Raw genomic sequence first — 22,911 nt, 5'->3', positions numbered from 1 at the left:
CAATGGAGGAAAAGGCAGGATGTATTCTTAAATTGAATTGTAAGATTTTTAGTGAATTTTGGACTTTACTTAATATTTATGCCCCAAATGAAGATGATGAAACATTTATTTCTGATGCATTTTTATATCTGGGTCAGGCTAATGAGAATGTTTTAGTAAAGGTCTGGATTAAATAAATTTCAACTTGCTTTTGTATATTTAGCATTATCTGTAGCCAAAAAATGTATTGCTGTATGTGGAAAGATACAAATATGATTGATATTAATAGATGGTATAATGAGATGAAATATTGTTTAATAATGGAAAAAATCACATATGTTTCATGTGATAACTATAGTTTTTTATTAATAAGTGATTGTTATATTCAAATTATTTACATTTTGATTTACATTGATTAGATCTTAATATGCATGCTTAATTTTTCTTTAATTTTTTTCTCTTTATGGCTCTCCTTCGGAGAGTTGGCTGAAAGGGGGGGTTTCCTTTTTTTTCTCTTTTTCTTTATTTCTTTTTTCTTTTATATATATATATATAAAATATATTGTTCATGCTTAGTTTATTGTTATATATGTTACTTATTATCTGTATTTTGAACGAATAAATAAAGTTTAAAAAAAAGAAAAAGTCCAAGCAGTGAGATCAACTGTATTCCTTCCGAAAAACTATGATGAGGCTTCAGGTCAGGAAAGGCATCTTCAAATCTGGAAATGCACCAAAAATCACAAGTTAGTCATTAAAATAACACAATTTAATTAAAAAAAACATGTCAAAATGGAGAAAAATTAGTCATAATGAAAACAAAATAACTAACCCCAAAACAGACAGCAGCTCAATCGGTGCGAAACTTGATTTTGTTAATTGCTTGAAAGGATTTTGATATTGGGTGACATAGTTGTTAATACCAATAGCAAGACATCACCTCAAGGAGTTGTGCCATCAGTCTTATCACTGGTAGAACAAACTACTTAGCAAGAGTGATAAAATCATCTTTTGCTGGATATAAATATTTCAGATAGGAATTTGAAGTGCTGCAAACTGTCATTTAAACTTGGTTGATTTTAAATAGTTCTTCAAATAGTTCAGTAACAATTATTTTTGTTGCAAAACTGCGGACATAAATACATTTACAAATACAGCATCTTGAATGATTCGCAGCAGAAGCTATTGTGTATTCCTCTCAACTTCTGCCTTTGATCCAGATCTCCCATTTTAATTAAATTTCTCTACACTTTAGGGTGTGTTATGAACTACGATTATGTGAGGTAAATCCCATTTGTGAGTGAACGAAATTTGCCCTGTGCTAAATGAGTTTTGTTTGTAGTGGAGTCGATGAAGGAACATCGCAGCATTCCACACATGGACATCTGGCTTTGCGCCTCTTTGAGTGCCTCAGGGGAGTGGGAAGGGGATGAGGGGGAAGGGAGAGGGGGCACTCAGGGAAGCAGGGAGTGGGGAGAGGGGAATAGCTTAGGAAGTGGGGACTGGAGCAACTGAGGGAAGAAAAGACCAGGGAGATTGGGGCCGGCTCAGGGGAGCAGGGGAGCAGGGGAGGGAGCGCTTCAGGTTGATCTGCATGGTTCACTCCATCGGTCACCTGGCTCCACGTTCACCAGTGGATGAGTAGCTTGGGACCAAGAGTGGGACAGCTGGTCACTGATGCACAGCTTGTTTCAGGCCCATCTTGAGGGCAAAGTGTTTTCCTGAAAGTGTCAGGGTGAGTCAATTTTCCAGGGGCAGAAAGTGATGCGGTTGATGATCAATTCAGTGGCGTCTCTAGGGTTGGTGTCACCCAGTGCGGCAACTCATGTTGTTACTACCCCCTCCCACCCCCCATGGACCTCCTCCCATACCAGAACATACCAGAATCCTTAGTAATGTTTTTTGTACTAATGATACTATTAAATTGTAATTCCCTATGTCACTGATGTAATGGCAATAGAAACAAGATAAACAACTAACAAAATTAAAATTACAATATCATACACACAGCCTAAATGTATTTAGAGTTACATAGTTTCATGTGGTTAAAGTGAAAATTCGGTAAGAAAGCAATAGAATTTGAAATAAAAACGTTTAAGCACTGCATCAAAATTATGTTGATTTTAACATAATTGTTAAATTTTATTGTTACATGAGATACATTAATGGATTAGGTTTGCATTATCAATTATGGCCCAAATAATGTAGAACCTGTAGACAAATGCATATGGAAATATCTTCTTCTTTGGCTTGGCTTCGCGGACGAAGATTTATGGAGGGGGTAAAAAAGTCCACGTCAGCTGCAGGCTCGTTTGTGGCTGACCAGTCCGATGCGGGACAGGCAGACACGATTGCAGCGGTTGCAAGGGAAAATATACTCATAAATGAAATACCATAAAAATAAGCAGGAACAAATACACAAGCATTTCAGCACTTAGTGACCATCTCAACTAATTCAGAACTTTCCTTCTCTCTCCTTCAAAGATACAAACTTGTGAATCACTTTATCGAAATCAATGCCTTTCGCCAACACATTTTCAGTTGATAATATCGCAAGATCAAAAAGCCTTCACTGTCCCATGGTAGATCACAAATATAGTCGTAAGTTGCTTAAATGTAATATTTCTTAGATTAAATGAATACTAAGATCAAATAGTTTTGTAAAATATTTCTACATTGATTTATAATATTATTAGTTACAATATCATTAGTTACAGCATTATTAGTAATTGAGTGGAAGCTTTTTTTATTTTTCTCCTTCCTTTCCTTTAATTACTATTTCATTCTCAAAAAAGTTATTAATATAGATTCACAAATACTAATTACCACAATATTGTAGCTAAAACACCAGAAAATTTGACAAAAGCAGTGACTATAAAAACACCAGCAGCGTTGAAAAAAACAGCGTGTGTTTGTAGCACATACAGACAAAACCATGTGATTCGAAGTATCATTGTAATTGGGTAATAATGACAGCTCTGACCTGAGCACAATGGAAGGTTCAAAAAGTAAATTAGCCGAGAGATTTAGTCTTGTAGGTATATTGATACATGTAAGGCGAGCTTATGAAAAATGTATTTGTTGTTATAACTAACTACAGGGATATTTTTATAAAAAATAATGAAGTTCTGCTGAAATCTGCACAAAAATTTTATAGACAGTCATTTTGGTGTCACCCAGTGTGGTCCGCACCCACTTAATGATCGATTCTTGGTTATAACGAGGCAGCATTTATATAGCCACAAAATATTTCCTTTGCTAAGGGATGTTTAATCCACATGCACAGACTCTGGGACCACCGTTGACAGAGGCTGACAGTATATGTTAGAGTGGCTGAGGGTTATTGGGTGAACGCATTGGGTTGTAGACCAGATAAAATTGGATCGCTGGCCGGATCTGGCCCATGGGCTGCAGGTTGCCCATCCCTGGCCCAGACAATTACCTCTGTCATTTTTTTCAGTACCCTGGGACATATTCATACAGGGCCAGGGGACTTATCTATCTTCAGGCCATAAGTTTCCTCAGCATCCCTTCTTTAGTGATCACTATTGTATCCAGGTTCTCACTTCCCATCACATACATAACCTCTGCTTTGGCATGGTAGACACATCCTCCACCCAGTGCCAGATTAACGTAGTAGCAAAAGTAGCAAATGCTATGGGCCCCGCATTTTCAAGGGAACCGTGCTAAATGTTTGCTCTATTGCTATAGTATGGCACTTGCTCAATTACTGTAACTGCAGTGTTTTTTATTTAGGTATATCATAGCTGTTTTTAGATGATTATAACACCCCCAATCAAAGCACAGATTATAAATGTTTAAAAGAAAGGCACAGATGCAAAAGAATCAACAAATCCATTCTAACACTCCAAAAGTTTAACTTAAAACTAGTTATCAAAAAATGCAATCCCACCTCTATCAATTTCTTTGATCAATTACACCTCCATTTCTTCATTTCCAAACCAATCACCAAGATGGATCTCACTACAGCTCAGAATTTTGAATCAGGGCTTCCCATTTATATCTTCTTTATTGGCGTAAGGTCTGCAATTCAAGTCCATATTCTAATAATAATAATAATATAATAATAACAATTACAGCACGGAAACAGGCCATTAGGCCCTTCTAGTCCGCACCGAACCAAACACCCCTTTCTAATCCCACCTCCCTGCACAATGCCCATAACCCTCCATCTTCCTCTCATCCATATACCTGTCCAACCTTTTCTTAAATAATACAATTGACTCCGCCGCCACTATTTCTCCCGGAAGATCATTCCACACAGCTACCACTCTCTGAGTAAAGAAGTTCCCCCTCATGTTACCTCTAAACCTCTGCCCCTTAATTCTTAACTCATGTCCTCTTGTTTTAATCTTTCCTCCTCTTAACGGAAATAGTCTATCCACATCCACTCTGTCTATCCCTTTCATAATCTTAAATACTTCTATCAAATCCCCTCTCAACCTTCTACGCTCCAAAGAATAAAGACCCAATCTGTCCAATCTCTCCCCATACTCCAGATGCTTAAACCCAGGCAACATTCTGGTAAACCTTCTCTGCACTCTCTCCACTCTGTTTATATCCTTCCTATAATTAGGCGACCAGAACTGCACACAGAACTCCAAATTAGGCCGCACCAACGTCTTATACAATCTCAACATCACCTCCCAACTCCTATATTCCATGCAATGATTGATAAAGGCCAGCATACTAAAAGCCTTCTTCACCACCCTATTCACGTGAGTTTCTACCTTCAGGGAACGATGTACCGTCACTCCTAAATCTTTCTGCTCTTCTGTATTCCTCAATGCTCTCCCATTTACCACATATAAGATTCTTCTTACCAAAATGAAGCACCTCACACTTATCAGCATTAAATTCCATCTGCCATTTTTCAGCCCACTTTTCTAAGCAGCCCAAATCCCTCTGCAATCCTAGAAAACCTTCTTCATTATCCACTATTCCACCTATCTTAGTATCGTCTGCATATTTACTAATCCAATTCACCACCCCATCATCTAGATCATTAATGTATATAACGAACAACAATGGGCCCAATACAGATCCTTGAGGCACACCACTGGTCACCGGCCTCCAACCTGACAGACAATTATCCACTACCACTCTCTGGCCTCTCCCTTTCAGCCAATGTTCAATCCATTTGACTATCTCAAAATTTATACCTAAAGACTGCACCTTCCTAACTAACCTTCCATGTGGTACCTTATCGAAGGCCTTACTGAAGTCCATATAGACAACATCCACTGCGCTACCCTCATCCACATTCCTAGTCACCTCTTCAAAAAATTCAATCAGATTGGTCAAACATGACCTTCCTCCCACAAATCCATGTTGAGTACTCCTGATCAGACCCTGTCTATCCAGATGTTTATAAGTACTATCTCTAAGAATTTTCTCCATTAATTTACCTACCACAGACGTCAAACTTACAGGCCGATAGTTGCCAGGCTTCCTCCTTGAACCCTTTTTAAATAACGGAACCACATGCGCAATGCGCCAATCCTCCGGCACTATCCCCATATCTAATGACATTCGAAAAATTACCGCCAGAGCCTCTGCTATTTCCTCCTTCACTTCTCTCAATGTCCTGGGGAAGATCCCGTCTGGTCCTGGAGACTTATCCACCTTTATATTCTTCAAAAGCCTTAAAACTACACCTTTTGTAATCTCTATATTCCCCATATTTACCCAATTTGCTTTTTTTATCCCACATCTCCCAATATCCTTCTCCTTAGTGAATACCGAAGAAAAGAAACTGTTCAATATCTCCCCCATTTCTCTAGGTTCCACACACAGTTTTCCACTCTGATTTTCTAAGGGACCAATTTTGTCTCTAGCTTTCCTCTTACCATTAACATATTTGTAGAACTCTTTTGGATTTGTTTTCACCCTGCTTGCCATAGTTTTCTCGTACCTTCTTTTAGCTTTCCTAATTCCTCTCTTAAGATTCCTCTTACATTCAATGTATCTTTCAAACATCTCCTTAACTCCATGCTTCTTATATCTAATGTACGCCTCCCTTTTTCTTCGAACCAAGTTTCCAATATTCCTTGAAAACCACGGCTCTCTCAAACCTTTTGCCCCTCCTTTTAACCTAACAGGAACATAAAGCTTTTGCACTCTCAAAATTTGATCTTTAAAAGACTTCCATCTCTCTACTACATCCTGCCCATAAAACAAATTGTCCCAATGCACACCCTGCAAGTCCTTTCGCATCTCCTCAAATCTAGCTTTTCCCCAATCAAAAACCTCAATCCTTGGCCCTGATTTCTCTCTTTCCATAATGACATTGAAGCTGATGGCATTATGATCACTGGACCCGAAGTGCTCGCCAACACTAACCTCCGTCACATTGATAAAGGTTTCTTTGTTACTACTGTACATGTAAAAAAATACAGTAACTAATTTTAAGAACATGTTGTGATATATTGAACTAAAACATCAAGCTCCTTACTGTTGTTGTTCACTTACCGGGGGAATCCACATCAGTGCTGTCTTCGGGGTACTTTCAGGCAACTGTCTCCCTTTATATTCAAGCCAAACATTTTAGTGGACTGGCCTATGCTCTCTTCCCTGGTGCAAGAGCAAGGGTTCTGCATGATACCGCAGGGACGGGCACTGGTACTGATGGCCAGGCAGGTCTCCAGCCACTTGCAGAGCATCTGACAAGCCCTTTTGCTGGGGTTTCTGTTGCTCACCCTCAGATTTTCAGCTGAAAACTCTTTGTTTTTACTTTGCCATCTCTCCCCTTTGCCTGGCCACTGACTTCCCTTGAAACCTGCTTCATCTGCGTAAGTTTGTATCCGTTCATAAAATGCGCAAGGCTCCATTTGCAATGATTTATTGCTTTGAGTTTATGTCTTTCCTCTGAATATAGCTTCCCCTAGCATTTGGTGTTCTACTTGCCCTTTTCATTCCCTCTTTTAAACTACTAGCTTTTAAAAAATATTTATGTGCATTTTTAAAATTTAGGGCCCCTTTATAACATATGCTACAGGCCCTGCACTAGCTTAATCCAGCCCTGCCTCCACTATGAAGACTGACACAAAATAGTCATTTAAAGCTTCTGACATTTCCTCATTGCCCAATACCAATTCCCCTTCCTTATCCTCCAAAGGACCTACTGTAATGATAAAGATCATGTTTGGATGACAACTAGCAATGCCTTACAGTGAAACATGGAAGGATTACATCCACCAGTGAAACTTCAGCTGACAGGCAATGTGGCTGAAAATTGGAACAGATTTAAACAGCATTTTGGATTACATTTAGTGACAGTCGGAGCTTATGAGAAAAGTGATAAAGTGAAAGCATCAGTTTTCTTACATATTGTGGGTGATGAAGCCCTGGACATGTATAATAACTTCACATTTGCTGCTGAAGGAGACAAAATTAAACTAGAAAAAATAATGGAACAGTATGAGGTATACTGCATACCTAAACATAACGTGGCATTTGAGAGGCACAGATTTTTCACTTGTGTACAGAAAACAGAAGAAAGCATTGGTCAGTATGTGGTTGAATTGAGAAACAGAAGCAAAACATGTGAATTTGGTGGACTGACTGACTCACTGATAAAAGACAGACTTGTGTGTGGTATTCCAGATAATAGTTTAATGGAATGACTGCTAAGAGAGCAAAATCTAGACCTGTAAAAAAGCCATAGCACTCTGTAGGGCTACAGAAATTGTAAAAACGCAAGCAAAAGAGCTGTTCAGTGAAACTAGCTGCAGTGGATGCAGTGAGCAAGAACAGACATAAACTGTTTAACAAAAAGCGTGCCAAAACAGAAAAAGAGGCATACACCATTCAAACAGTGAACAAAAATGAAAGGGACAATCGAAACCCATGTCGTCGATGCTGTACACACCTACCAAAACAGTGTCCAGCAGATGGTAAAACATGCTATATGTGCAAAAAAAGCAACCATTGTGTCCGTTGCTGTAGAAACCAAGTGCAACAAAGCAAGGTTCATGCAGTAGATGTAAAGGAGATAGAGGAATTCTATGTCGATGTTGTGACTAAAAACAAGAAAGAAAACAGAGACTATGTTGAGATTAAAAGTGAATGACGCATACATTTCAGTTAAATTGGATACTGGAGCACAAATTAATGTAATATCAGAGACTTATCTTAAGAAGATTAGACCGAGACCAAAGATGTATGGAACAAAAGAGAAGATGACAAGATATTCAGGTACCAATATACCAGTGCAAGGAGAATTCATGGTCAAAATGAAAGACAAAGACAGAGCAATAAAGAGAAAACACTTTAAGCTTCCAATGTGTGAAGAAATCATGCCACAGTTTGCAAATGCAAAGTTTTTCAGCAAATTAGATGCATCATCAGGATTTTAACAGTTAAAATTGAATGAAGCAAGTTCAAGACTGCACGTTCAATAGTCCATTTGGCAGATACAGATAGCTAAGTTTACCATTTGGAATTGACTCAGCTCCTGAAGTATATCACAAAAATATCCATATGGTCTATGAGCACCTGGATGGAGTTGATACCTCAATGGATGGCATCATAGTATGGGGATCCATGAGATTGGAGCATGATGAGAGACTAAGGAAGGAGCCGGAAACAACAAGGAAAGAAAACCTGAAGCTGAATAGAGAAAAATGCCAGCTCGGGGTGACAGAACTAACATTTGTAGGAGATATTATTGGCAGTGAGGGCATCAGATCAGATCCCAGAAAGGTGTCCGCCATTGGGAACATGCCAAGGCCACAATGAAAAAAGGATGTACAGAATGGAATGGTCAACTATATGGGTAAATACATATCCAACCTCTCAGAAAAGATGGCTCCATTGAGAAGACTAACAGAAAAGAACATTGAATGGGAGTGGGATCATGAGCATGAAAAGTCATGGAGGGAACTAAAGAAACTGTTCACAGAGGAACCAGTTCTGAGGTTTTACGACCCAGCGAGACCCATTGATATCATCAGATGCATCACATAGTGGGGTCAGTGCAGTTCTTCTGAAAAAATATAATGACTGGCAACCCATTGCACATGCACCATGCTCAATCACAGACGCGGACACACAATACGCTCAAATTGAAAAGGAGCTGCTCAGCTTCACATACGCCTGTGAAAGATTTCATCAGTTTGTGTCAGGACAAGCAATCAGTGTAAAGACAGATCATAAGCCCTTGATTGCGTTGTTCCAAAACCCATTAAATGAATGTCCACTGAGAATACAAAGAATGATGATTAGGCTGCAATGCTATACACTGAATGTGGCGTACACAGAGGGTAAGCTAATGTACACAGCAAACACATTGTCTAGAGCTGTTATCACGAGAGAGTCAGCAAACTGGATGAAGACGTGAATGCCTTCGTGGACATGATCACAAGTGCACTGTCCATATCAGATGCAAAAATGGAGCTCATGAAGTCAGAGAGAAACAAAGATGAAACACTGAGACAACTGAGAAAAAAACATCTTCAATGGATGGCCCAACATGAAGCAGGACTGTTCACCTGACATTTCGGAGTACTGGATTTGCAGGGCGGAACTCTCAGTGGTTGAAGACATAATCTACAAAGGAAGCAAAATCCTGATCTGAAAGAGTCTGAGAAAAGAGATGTTAAAATGGGTCCATGGAGGACATCTCGGAATCGAAAAGAGCAGGTGATGTACTGGCCAAGAATCAACAATTATATAACAAATTAAGTGTAAAACTGTACAATATGTGGGAAATATCAAGCAAGCAATCCTCCAGAACCACTAAAGCCACACCCAACACCATACAGACCTTACCAGAAGGTAGGCGCTGACATTCGAATGTCAAGGGAATGACTATCTTGTAATCACAGACTATTAGTCCCTGTATCCAGAGGTGTGTAAACTTAACACCACCACTGCAGATACTGAAATAATAGGTATGAAAGCCATATTCTCCAGACATGGCGTGGCAAGCAAAGTGTTCGCAGACAATGGACCCCAGTTTTGCAATTTAAAGTTCTGACAGTTTGCCAAAGAGTAGGACTTTGTACACATCATGTCAAGTCCTCATTTTCCACAGTCCAATGGTCTAGTGGAAAAATCAGTATAGACTGTGAAGAGACTGATGAATAAGGCAAAAGACAGTGGAACAGACTTCTACCAGAATATGCTAGTATACCGCACAAGACCACTCAAGTCTGGTATGTCACCAATACAATTTCTTATGGGATGTAGGCTAAGATTGTTGGAATCTAGGGGTTAAAACATTATGAAAGAAATGATTAATTAATAAGTTTATATGTACTGCATGGGTCAGGGAAAAAGAGGAATGTGATTAAGTGGCAATCACAGCATGGAGCAAAGTTGGCTGAGCAAAATTGTCTGCTCCCAAACTACAGGGAAAGGAAATGCATAAAACGATTTAGGAGGAATGCTCAAACTGAAGGAGGTGGTGAGTAGCGCAGGAGACACAGGCCAGACCAGAACAAAGAATGGCCTGCAAGAAACAAAGGGAATGGAAAACCAGTCTAGGAGGAAGATTAAGGCATGAGGAGGTGTTAAAGAGAACAGCAGAAATTGGCCAGGCAGGAACAGAATGGTGATTAGAAATATCTGGGGATGAAGTAATTTCTGATCAAATCAACAGGATAGTCTGGCCTGGAGGATTAAGATGGGAACGCTACACCCCAGATATCTGCAAAACAGGAGATGACTTGTGATAACCCTTATGCAAAAAGATCTAGCAAAGGAAGCCAACTTTTGTTCTGTATGATAAGGTTGATCTATATAAACTGAGCCAACTGGACAATAGGGGTCAGTCTTGGGGAGTAGCTCACTGTGCAGGTGACCTATGAACTAACGATTGACCCAGAGCTCTGTTAAGTTTTATTCTTGTGCTGTGTAATAAACTGACTGTTGAACCGAATACCTTCTCCTATCACTTCATTCAAAGAACACGCTGGACTCAGACTACACATAGACTAAATTAAGAGTAAGGTAAAGCCAGAGTCCGACAATTTGGTGACCCCGACGTGATGAAGATGGAGAAGTGACAGAAGAAAAAGATACGAAACACCGGTCGATTGTGGTGTGGTGATAACAACAAGTGACCATCCTACAAAGGGAGGTAAGCAGACGCCTGTTTTAACGAAGTTCTGCTATTGGCAAAGATAAATTGTGTGTTGTCACTACTCTGCAAAAGCCCTCGTTAAAGCCAAAGAATAAAACAAAAGGGGGTTGGAGTCCCCCTAGTAGAACGGGGTTGGAGTCCCCTGTAGTAGAAGGGGGTTGGAGTCCTCCTAGTAGAACGGGGTTGGAGTCCCCTGTAGTAAAAAGGGGGTTGGAGTCCTCCTAGTAGAACGGGGTTGGAGTCCCCTCGTAGCGATCTCGAGAGATAGGTTTAGACCCTTGGCCAATTAGAATAAGGTGTATGGTGATGGTTATTTGCTTCTATAGTGTGTAATAAGTATTTGATTAAGGATCGTGTACCATAGTAGTGTATAAGTATCTGTATAAGGTGCATTGTGATAGTTATTTGTTTCTATAGTGTGTGATAAGTATTTGATTAAGGATCGTATACCATAGTAGTGTATAAGTATCTGTATAAGGTGCATTGTGATAGTTATTTGTTTCTATAGTGTGTGATAAGTATTTGATTAAGGATCGTATACCATAGTAGTGTATAATCAGTATCTGTATAAGGAGTATTGTTTTATAGTTATTTGCTTCTATAGTGGATAAGTATCTGTTTAGGAATCGTCTAGTGTATCATAATAGTTTATAATAAGTATTTGTTTAAGGATCGTGTGTAGTGTGTCGCTGGTGTTCATAATAACGTGGGAAGGGACGAAGTAAATTGCAGGGTGTCAAAATCCTACCAGGGGAGAGACCCAGTGAAGTACGAAGTCTAAAGGGTTAAAGATCAGAACGAAGATGGAAGGAGTAAATAGGGATGTAGGGCAAGAGCTTGGGGAAGACAGAGGAGTTCCCCCATCTGTAAACCGACAGTGGGAAAAAACAAGGAATCAATTACTGGGAGGATTACCGAAGGGAGAGGAGGTACAGGCTATGGCACGGTACGAACAGATATGGAAAGAGCTGCAGAGTCAGGGGAAGGTACCACGAGGGTTTGAAAAAATCCGGCTGGTACTGTACTTAGGAGAAGCAGAGAGGGAAGCAGCCAAGGAGGTACAGGAACATGAGGCAAAAGGACAAGGATCTATATGGAATAGAAGAAGGTTTAAACAACAGAGAGAAGTGAAGGAACAGAGAAGGGCAGATTTACACATTATGACATTGGCTTGGATGGCTGTGGAAGCGAACCTTCAACAGGATATTAAAAAGGGATCCCATAACACTAAGGAGAATACGGGGGAGGTGAAGCCGTCAGCCCTGTTATATCCAGAGTTACCGGAGACATTGCCACCACCTTATCCTATTCCCCAAATGCCAGCGATGCAGATAAATGAGGGAATAGTGAATGTCACTGAATTAGCAGGTCACAAACTCCAGGAGGCGAAGGAGAGACTTAAGAGAGTTATGCAGGAAAGGGTGGAGGAAATGAAGGAGTTAACAAAGGAAATACAGAATGATGTATGTAAAGTGAGGGAAACTAGTATGCGACTGGAAAAAACAAATGAGAGAGAGCAAGAACAGACACTTGAGAATGCCTTCTCGGTAGGAATGTCAGAGGATCACACCACCCCCACTCCTCACAATAGACAAAAGGAGTCAGAGGATGAGGAGATCTTGACCTTTTTGAGTCAGTGTAAGGAGAGTTGGACGGATAAAGCAGGAGTACACCCAGCCACAGATCCCTTGCAGACTACACTCTTTAGGGCTGCAGTAACGAGTGGACTGCCAGCTGTAGTTAGGGAAGCGTTAGAGAATAACCCTGATATTCCTGGCTGCTCGAATGAGCAATGGGAAAAACATTTGACCCATCACATGAAACGTTACAGGGCTAAGCAAAAGGAGGACAAACAAATTATGGAGTCTGCACAAGTGCAACTCCTTAAGCTTCAATTGGAAGAGGCTAGGAAAAAGGCAAACGAGGCAAAAAAGATTTCCTCAAAGGGTGCGAACCAGATGATTCAGCAGCCACCGCTGCCACCACAAGGGAATAATATGAGTTGGCACCCGGCCCCATATTGGGCACCGGGTCCCACCTATGTGGGCAGAATGGGAGGTCCAATGGGGGGATTCCGAGTAAGAGGGAGAAGTCGGGGTGCTCCACGAATGCAACCAGCCGTATGTTTTGTATGCGGTCAGCCAGGACACTGGAAGAGAGACTGCCCCCTAGTTTGGGGTCCTCAGGACACTGGGGGAAGGGGATATGGACCACCACAAAATGAGCATTGGGTCCAGCCCCAGAGATCGTCAGTGCCACCCCCGGTACATCAGGCACCCCATGCGGCTCTAGCTCCGAAGAGACAATTCCCTTTGCTGACAGAGGAGGAGCAATATTGCCCACAGTGACGGAGCCCGAGCACCCACGAAGAGGCTAGGTTGGCAGACCCTTTCCTGCAGATTAAAGTAATGGACGTGGAAGTATCCTTTTTAGTGGATTAGGGAGCCAGATTTTCAACACTCACTGGCGCTGAGTTTCAAGATAAAACATCATCCTCTAGCGTCCAGCTGATAGGGTTCTCGGGTACACCAGAAAATCTGCCGTTTTCTACACCACTAGTCACTTCTGTGGCGAGATAGACTTTTACACATCAATACATTTTGTCAGCCAGGGGCCCTACCAATCTTTTGGGCAGAGACCTGTTGGTCAGGTGCGGAGCATCGATCCTTTGTGGACCCAGCGGAATAGAGGTCACCTTTCCAAATGGATATTCTATGAACTGTTCATTAACTACACTTCATTCCGGTTCTCAGATGTTGTTGGCGGCAGCTGGAGGATCCGCGTCTGAGGGACAATGGGCTGACATTTACTGGGGGTTGTTGCAACCAGAGGACCCACAGAAGGGAGGGCTGCTAAAGCTTTATAATCAATGGAAGCCGTGGATCCAGACGTTACACCCGTATACCCCTCCCTCGGACCCCCCCCCCATATGACCCTCTTTTACTATAGGGATGGGGATGAAATGTATCAGCATGCCTTTTATGAAGAGGTAGTGGGCATGCAATGGGAGATTAATTCGGACTACATAGTGGTAGGAAAGGAGGGAGTGGCCGCTACGGTAGCACTGACATCTGAACAGCTGGAATGGTATGAGATGGCAGGTGAGGCCATTCCTCATGTCACCCTTGCAATTGGCACTACTCACCAGGCAACAGATTTGGGACCGATGTGTCGGAACTTGATGTCCCTTGGTGACTGGTCCGATACCCAAATACCGACAGTGTAGTTCTCCTCATCTGGTCAGGCATACAGAATTTTGTCTCCGACATATGATCGAGTCCTCCTTGAGCATAGACAGATTGAACGCTTTCATGGTAGAGAGAAGATGGATCACCCCGACTCGGCCCCTATGCTAGATTCTCTCCCTGAGAACCTGTGGTCAGTGGGATCAGCAGATGTGGGTTTTTGTCAGACGGTTGATCCCATAACCTTCGAACTGTCAGATTACACCCCTATTTGGCAGATGCAGTATCCCCACAAACCTGAAGCTGAGGAAGGTTTGGCAGATACCATTGATGGCCTTATGTATTCAGGGGTGTTGGAACATTCGTGTTCTAGTTGGAATACACCCATCTTACCTGTTCCTAAACAAGACACGGGCAAATATCGAATGGCCCATGACTTAAGGCGCATCAATGGTATTGTGCAAACACCCACAGTTCCAGTACCAAACCCATATACTGCTTTAACCCCTAACCACAAGTGGTTCTCTTGCATAGATTTAGTGAATGCTTTCTTTTGCTTGCCGCTGGCAAAACCATTAAGAGATGTGTTTTCGTTCACGTATAGAGGTAGAAAGTTGCGGTATACTAGGCTTCCGCAGGGCTTTATCTTATCTCCAGGGATTTTCAATCAGGTGTTGAAAGAACAGCTGGGGGGGCTAGTACTGCCAGGTGGGGTAGTTGTGATCCAGTATGCAGATGACATTCTATTAGCAGCACCTGATCATACTTCCTGTTTGGAGGCCACCTGTCTCCTGCTAGTGCTGCTGTTCAAGGCAGGCTTTAAAGTCTCTCGCTCAAAACTGCAATGCTGCAGGCAGGTGGTCACCTTTTTAGGGAGAATGGTCTCAGCGAAAGGCACAGGGATTTCCCCTGCACATCGAACAGCGATACTACATCATCCAAAACCAAAGACTGTAAAGGAGATGCTTTCGTTTTTGGGTTTGTCAGGTTATAGTAGGCGGTTTATCCCATCGTATGGTGAGTTGACACATCCACTGCGAACTTTGGTGAATGAGCAGGGGATGAGGAATCTGGGAGCTACCTTTGATTGGAATGCACAGGCTGAGATGAGTTTTATTCTATTGAAGCAAGCTCTTACAACAGCTATAGATTTGGCGATTCCAAATTATAAACTACCTTTCTTTTTGGATGTTTCTGAAAAAGCAGACACAATTGATGGTGTTCTTTTTCAGAAAAAAGGGGGTGGAAGATGTGTGCTCATGTATGTGAGTATCACACTAGACCCGACAGAAGACAGACACCCACCATGTACGAGACATGCAGCGGGAGTAGCAAAGATTTTACAAAAGGTGGCACACATAGTAATGGGACATGGCCTGACGGTATTAACAACACATAGTATTGTAGCATTTGTGAGCTCGACAGCATTTACAATGACTTCGCTAAGGCAGACGAGACTAGAAAAGATCCTGAATGCTCCAAATGTTACATTTACCCATGAAGGCATTAACATGGCAGACAATATGGGAGAGGGAGAACCACACTGTTGTGAGAAGAGGGTAGTGAAGGATATTAAAATAAGACCTGACTTACAGGCTACACCCTTAAGAGAACCAGATGAAACCTTGTTTACAGATGGGTGTTGTTACAGACACCCCACAGATGGATTGAAAGCTGCCTATGCGGTGGTACGAAAAACTACAGGAGGATTTGAAGAAATCATTACAGGGACAGTGAGAGGAAAGGAGTCAGCACAACTCGCAGAACTACAGGGAATGATAGCAGCATTAGAATGGGCAGAAGGGAAGGAGGTCAATATATATACAGACTCGGCATATGTGGTAGGGACAATACAGGTTGAACTTAGTCAATGGATTAGAAGTGGGTTTTTAACAGCAGCAATGACCCCAATTAAACACGAGAAGGATGTTAGGAAACTGGCTGAGGCCCTCCTGAAACCAAGGGCATTAGCCCTTAAATGTAAAGGACATGATAGAACAGATACGATGGTGGCTCGGGGAAATCAGGAAGCGGACATGGCCGCTAAAAGGGCAGCAGGATACGGCCCTCAGTTTATTATGATACAGGCAGACAGAACAGCACATGACTTATTACCACCGTGTAGGGTAGAAGTAATAGTACAGGAACAAGCAAAGGCATCACCTCAGGAAAGGATGGTATGGGAGGAAAGGGGGGCAACCAAGGATCAAGGATTATGGAGATCGATAGACGGGAGGCCAGTCTTACCATCTGGACTCATGAAACCCCTCCTCGAGGAGGCGCATGGGCTAACACACTGTGGAAAGAAGCAGATGATAAGGTACTTGATACATTGGTGGCACCCCTTCCTGCCGGCGATGGTGGAGAACCATATTAGAGAGTGTGAGGTATGTATAGCTTTCAATGTAAAGGCGACTGTAAAGCCACATGAAGGTCAGTTCCCGCTACCTAAGTTACCAGGGCAGGAAATTGTATTGATTATACGGACATGATTGAGAGGGTAAGTGGCTATCGATACCTCTTAGTAGCAGTAGATGCGTTCACAGGGTGGCCGGAGGCAATCCCTGCCAAAAGAGAAGATGCAAGGACGGTATGTAAATTCCTGATCAACCAGTATATTCCGAGACACGGATTTCCTAGAAAAATTAGGTCCGATAATGGAAGTCATTTTAAGAATAACGATCTGCAGGAGGTAGAAGCAATGTTGGGATTGAAACATGCCTTTGGAACAGTGTACCATCCACAATCCCAAGGGAAAGTGGAGAGGATGAACCAAACAATAAAAGGTAAGATCGGGAAAGTACAGGCACGGACCAAACTAAATTGGGTGGATGCGTTGCCCCTGGCATTAATGTCAATAAGGAGTTCGGTAAGTTCTGTGACAGGATTTACTCCATATGAACTACAAACGGGGCACCAGTTTCCGGGACCGGGAGCCGGAATTCAGGCTACGAAGAATGAGGTAAGTTCAATGGGATGCAAGCTTTATTATGATAAACTAACGGCTCTGGTGTCAGATTTTTCACAACAGGTCACAAGTCCCAACAGAAAAGGGGAAACACCGATACCTTCAGTCGCAGAGTGGGTTCTGCTAAAGGTGATCAAGAGAAAGTGGTCGGAGCCCAGGTGGACAGGACCCTACAGAGTGGTGGAGAGGACGTCCCACGCGGTTCGACTACTGGGAAAAGGCGAGATGTTGTATCATTGGAGTCAGTGAACAGCAACGGACCCACCAACACGGACACTGGAACAGATTCGAACGGAGGTGACTGGGACTCTGTGAAGCAACTATGGACTAAGAACTTTTTGAACGGGTCCCTTTAAAGAGACTATTGGACTACGGTGACTGTATATCAGTGGTTGGCGGTATAATCGATTTATTGGCATCAAAACAATGAAGGCAGCTGGAATGAATACTATGTGGGGACTATGGGTGATGTTGTTCCTAGCCCTTGAAGCATCTGGAAAAGGAAACAACTGTACAAAATGTTTGTGGTCAGCCTGGGAGGCCCATAACGAACCGAAACAGTACTTTGCGGATTGGACTGACGTTCCTGAACACTGTGTTGGGGCCCCCATTGGACTGAAGTGTGTTCATAATGGCCAAGTTTGTGAGGTTAAGTTTAACAAGGGGTCGGAGATGCCGGTCCTTGCAAAAACTCCTGAGGTCTTGGTCCCATAAGTTAACTGGTGGTTGGTCTCATTTTCATGAGACCAAAAGGGGGACTGTTGGAATCTAGGGGTTAAAACATTATGAAAGAAATGATTAATTAATAAGTTTATATGTACTGCATGGGTCAGGGAAAAAGAGGAATGTGATTAAGTGGCAATCACAGCATGGAGCAAAGTTGGCTGAGCAAAATTGTCTGCTCCCAAACTACAGGGAAAGGAAATGCATAAAACGATTTAGGAGGAATGCTCAAACTGAAGGAGGTGGTGAGTAGCGCAGGAGACACAGGCCAGACCAGAACAAAGAATGGCCTGCAAGAAACAAAGGGAATGGAAAACCAGTCTAGGAGGAAGATTAAGGCATGAGGAGGTGTTAAAGAGAACAGCAGAAATTGGCCAGGCAGGAACAGAATGGTGATTAGAAATATCTGGGGATGAAGTAATTTCTGATCAAATCAACAGGATAGTCTGGCCTGGAGGATTAAGATGGGAACGCTACACCCCAGATATCTGCAAAACAGGAGATGACTTGTGATAACCCTTATGCAAAAAGATCTAGCAAAGGAAGCCAACTTTTGTTCTGTATGATAAGGTTGATCTATATAAACTGAGCCAACTGGACAATAGGGGTCAGTCTTGGGGAGTAGCTCACTGTGCAGGTGACCTATGAACTAACGATTGACCCAGAGCTCTGTTAAGTTTTATTCTTGTGCTGTGTAATAAACTGACTGTTGAACCGAATACCTTCTCCTATCACTTCATTCAAAGAACACGCTGGACTCAGACTACACATAGACTAAATTAAGAGTAAGGTAAAGCCAGAGTCCGACAAGATCAAACCTACCCATTCAGGAGAACCTCCTAAAACCAAAGGAAAGGGAGAAAGTGAAGATGTTCAAAGAACAACAGAAAGAAAAGCAAAAGTATTACTTTGACAGGGGAACAAAAAACTTACTGGAACTCCACACTGGTGGCCAAATAAGGCTAAAAGACAAGACAAACTTATGGGCTCAGAAGGGAACTGTCCTTAGTGAAGTCCAGCCAAGATCATACACCATTCAAACAGATGAAGGTGCTGTTCTGCGAGGAAATCGTCAAGATCTTCAAATAGGACCAGCCACATTAGATGGAAAGATGGATACTATTGAGCAACCTTAATACACAGCTGAGAAGACTCGACTGAAACAACAACTCAGATTCAAGGACAATCAATCAAGACACATGAATCCTCCTAAGAGACTCATTGAGCAAATTTAAAGACCCCTGTTATAGAAAGAAGTAGTGCTATCTTATTTGCTCTTCAGGTTTTAGTGTATGTCAATGTGAACACACAAAACAAGTTTAAAAAATGTTAACAATGTTAGTAATAATGAAAATGAAAGTTCTTGGTGTTAAAGTTAAAATTGCAGAGTTATACAAAGAAAACATGTTATTTAAAAGTAAGCTACTTTTCATCTCCCTTTCTTAAAACAAAAGTAGTTTACTTTTAATGATAGAGATCGTGTTTCCAAGGCTACTATCAATGCCTTACTGATTGATTATACTTGGCTGCCAGCAGGAGGCTGACACACAGTATGCAGATCTGTAATGGAGACTTGCTGCCTCATGGCATACCTTATGTGCTGTCTACCTTTTCCTTCATCCATGTGTTGTCTTAAGAACTCACACATACCAATACAAGGTGAAACGCTTATGTTCATGTCAGCCACAATTTTCCAATTTATTTAATAATAAAATCTTTTACTGTCTGTTTTTATATTTTATGCAATCTTTTCTCATAATCTATCTTCCCTTTCTTTATTGATCACTTTGTAGCAAGATTTTTTCCAGGAATGTGTCCCTTTGTGGACGATGGAATGTTTGTACTGATTTGTACAAACCAAGGTCCCATTATTTCGGCAGAACTGGATGCATTTTAAAGAGAGGCTTTTGGTCAGACATATATAATAGGAGATCCACAAAGATAAAGAGAAGGATTTGGTAAAGAACGGTGTGTGAGAGAACTTCAGAGCAAATGGGAGAATATAGATCTGCTTTAAATTGGCTGTGTGATACATGGAGCTCCACAAGGATCAGAGCAGCCTTTCAGCCAGTCACAATTCATATCAATGGCATGTCAAAAGTTTCAGCAAGCTCAGAGCTCACACATCACTGAATTGTTCCTCCACATTCTCTTCTCTTTGTGCTGGTATCCAGAACCAAGGCCATGTCCAAAGGTAGAGACCTTCAGCAGTCAGAGGTCTGTCTGGGGCCTGTTTGATGGACGGTGATTTGGCTGGTCATATTTTGGGATTTTCTGATGGCGATGCTGCAGGTGGTGATCAGAACCTTAAGTGGGGGGTTTGCAGAGTTGACAGTGAAGGTGGTGGTTTGACTTGATGGAGTTGGGGAAACCACTGGAATAGAAGCAAGAGTGGGAAGGGTGGTTAGGACTCAGAGTAATCATGGATCATGGCTGAGTTAATTGGTCAGAAATGAGAGTGGGGGAAGTCTGTACTGTGGGAAGGTAATTAATGGGAGCAGTACTATCAAATGTGGTTCATCATCAGGGATAAACATGCTTTCTACCTTACATTGGTGAAAAGGAAATTATTGGAGAGAGTTAGAAGGGATAAGATTTATACAGTATGTATTTGGAAAGGCTGTAACTGATGGCTTATGTCCAATTTATTTCCCTGATCCCCTCAATTTCATCAAGTCAACAGATCAAACCCACTACATATAGGACCCTAAAGGAAGATGATGAACAGAGATTCCTGGATGTTCAATTGCATAGTTTCTTGAAAGTGGCAACGCAGACCACTAAGATGGTGGTGAAGAGGGCAGCGGCTTGCTTGTCTTAATAGGCCAGGACACAGAATGCTAGAGTTGGAATGTTATTTTGCAACTTTACAAAATGCTTGTTAGGCTGCAAATGGAGTGTTGAGGGCAGTTCCAGGTGTCACACTATAGAAATGATGTGGCTGGGCTGGGGAGGGTGCAGAGGAGATTCACCAGAATGGTGTCTGGATTGGAAGACTTTAAATATGGGGAAAGATTGCATTGTGCTTTAAGAATGATGATTTAGTTTCTATGAACAAGGACAGCAAAACAATCTTTACAAATTCAGCAACAGACAGACAATGAACTTGAGATTTACCAATAAACGGGTGACTTGCATTGTACAAGAGCTCAGAGTGATAGTAGGAGAATGGGATTCAATTTTTTGGCACTGAAAATGAAAAACAATCAAATACCATTTGTTTTGTTGTGGGGTGGGGGGTGGGGGGATTGCGTGGAGGTCATGTTGCCAGTTGGAATATCAGCCCAGTTTTAGAAGGATGGATTTATGATAGAAGTTCCTGTAGTTGTTCAGGTTAGTCTGCTGGACATAGAAGAAACAAGACCAGTATAAAGGGGGCAACTAGACTATTTTCTCTTGTCTTATATACAACCATACTGAAACTGATCACTCATTTGTGCTGTCCTTTAGACCATGACTGTGTAGGAATAGAATAGCAATGTATGTACAGAGCATTGAACCTATAAAGTTAACCTGAAACTTCATCTGTTTGTTTCTTATGAGGAGTCTATTACTACTACTGGAATAGCTCATGACAGTGCTCTGCTCTGGCTGTAGAGCTGCAGTTTTAAGGCCACGTGTAAGGCAATCTTATGAATGAACACAAAGGAATTATTTAAAATTAATAACTCCAAGGATGAAATAGACACCAATGGAACAGAAAGACAATAACTGCAGATTTTTGTCTGTTATATAGCTCCTTGTGAATGTTGACAACACAATATATGATATAGACCACAGGAAATTATCTCCCAAATATATCATTTGATAGTCTAAGTTTCATAAGAAACTTATTCTGCTATAATTAATCCTAATTTAGTTAAGTTCTATTACATGAGGGCGATCTTTCAATTCCTGACTGAGCAATCTAAACCATGTCTCTTTCAGGAAATCAACTAGTCTACACATGTAGTGAAGTAACTAATTATCTATTGTGACATAACCATAATGAATAGATGTGACAAAACAGGTAAAATTACAAACTTTAGATCAATGCAATAGAAATTAGATGGAGCCAAGTTTATTTTGCCCCTATGTGAATGTAAGCCCTCATTCTCAGAATTGATAACTGAATTAACAATATTCTTGAAGACCAATCATTTCTTAATTCCACATGTAGTTTGGTGAGCTCTTTTTTGTCAACCTAAATAAAATGTTTGCTCTAACAGGGAGGAATACACTTAATTTAAATGAATCGCTTACTTTCACTGTGAGCAAATCAGAGGTCTATTGCTATCTTTGTGCCATCCCCTTTGGAAAGATGCCAACATGTGGAAATTCCTGGATTACTAAATGAGCTTACATCCAGCCTATAAATACAGCGAATTTGTGGTGAAGGAACAGAGACGGTTCAGAACTGAAATAATTAAGAGCTGAAGAAGAAATGAAGACCTGCAGGTATATCCTTGTCATTGCAGCCATCCTGGTGGTTTCCATTCTTTTGACAGATGGTAAGAGAGTTGTGCTTGTCTTTTGTTTTGATCATTATGTTCACTTACTGAAGAGAAAATCCTGAGTGGAAATCTTTCCGATGTAATATTAGGCATGTCACATTATATCAGAATTTAGAATATCAGTCATTATGTGTGATCACACTGTTCTTTATGACAATGTAGTGGAAAAGCCCAGAATTAGGGTCTACCTTTTAGTAGGAATATTGGATAGTCATTTCCTGAGGGGAAATGATTAGTGAATTCTATATCAGGAGTCTGCAGATGTTGGAATCTGAATCTGTCACATTAAAGGGTTTTGACTTGAAATGTTGACTATTCCTTTTGTCCTGCTAATGCTGCATGGCCTGTTGAGTTCCCCCAACAGATTGTGTTTAGCTTACATCAGAGGGAGATTTGTTCACTCAGTCTCTTCATTTGTGATTGGGTATCTGATCTGTTAGATTTTCTGGTACAGTT

General features: G+C 41.4%; 1 long non-coding RNA gene across 1 annotated transcript; it reads right to left on the bottom strand.

The window, feature by feature from the left end:
• Positions 1–367: 367 nt before the first annotated feature.
• Positions 368–22,658, bottom strand: LOC138736203 (uncharacterized). Its single transcript, XR_011340162.1, has 3 exons — positions 22,394–22,658; positions 3,893–4,023; positions 368–701 (listed from the first exon to the last, which is right to left on the bottom strand). It is a non-coding gene; the product is annotated as an uncharacterized lncRNA (long non-coding RNA).
• Positions 22,659–22,911: the final 253 nt, after the last annotated feature.

This window comes from Narcine bancroftii, chromosome 1, assembly GCF_036971445.1.
Source record: "Narcine bancroftii isolate sNarBan1 chromosome 1, sNarBan1.hap1, whole genome shotgun sequence".
In the NCBI taxonomy this organism is placed as follows: Eukaryota; Metazoa; Chordata; class Chondrichthyes; order Torpediniformes; family Narcinidae; genus Narcine; species Narcine bancroftii.
This window is presented reverse-complemented; position numbering and strand designations above follow the sequence as displayed.